This window comes from Octopus bimaculoides, chromosome 6 (assembly GCF_001194135.2).
Source record: "Octopus bimaculoides isolate UCB-OBI-ISO-001 chromosome 6, ASM119413v2, whole genome shotgun sequence".
Lineage (NCBI taxonomy): Eukaryota > Metazoa > Mollusca > Cephalopoda > Octopoda > Octopodidae > Octopus > Octopus bimaculoides.
Window position 1 is genome coordinate 41,442,709 of NC_068986.1, and position 1,036 is coordinate 41,443,744.

Here is a 1,036-nt window from a genome sequence, read left to right on the forward strand (position 1 = left end):
TCTTCTACTCCATCTAGAATAGAGATAAACAAGCTAAATCCTTTGCACTCACTGCCCTGCTTCATGGCTATAAAAACAGGACACCCCAAACAAACTTCCTCTTTCTCTCTTTAGTCACCAGCGGTGACGCCTCAACAGCTTGGTCGCTGGTGGTGGCGACTGGGCATCTGAAGCCATGGACACAAGCAGGCATACGAGCTAGCAATTCCTTTTCTCTATAACCCTACCATCTCTCTCTATATATAATTACTACCATGAAAAAGGTACATACAGATACAGGCCGAAATTCTTAACCTTGCATGTTTATATACTATTACACTGGCCTACCCGTCGTGGTATGGCAACATAGAAAGTAACGGTAAATAAATATTTCTTATAAAAAATGTTGATCATCTTTATCGTTCAATCTATAACCTGTTACATTGGTAATCTCCGACATTAACATTTTTTATAACCGTTACACTTCTCTTCGGTCTTAGCTCGACGTACTAACAGAAGCTTTCGGCCACAAGAAAGACGATGTCACCTTTATCTTTTCTTCCTTTCTAGTCAACACCGTGCACTCTTTACTCCTTTACTCTCTACTGACTGACAACCCTATTAACTATTAACTACTAACCAGCGAGTCAACCTTGTCACTATCACTAGAGTTGATATTGTCTCTTTAACTACCTGTCGAATAAATATATGTAAATAACATTTCTGGATCTTTCTGATTTGGCGGGCGCTACTTTTTATTTACGTTTTATTTAGTGTGTTTTCTACCGAAACACTTTAAAACTTTGTTTTTGTCTTATAGAACAGAGAACAATTTTTATATTCGAAGTTATTTCATGTTAAAAGTTGTGGTATTTCGGTAATTTCAACCAATCACTGACGTCTATTGAGGTGAAAACAAGTACTGCTGTGGAATGTAAACAACGCGTTCTAGCGGTGTAATGGGATCTTTTCCCTTGAATTAAATTAGTGCCGTTGTTTGTCAACAACTATCGGTGGTACTGTTATTTATGACATCGCTCGTGCGTTTGTACTGGTT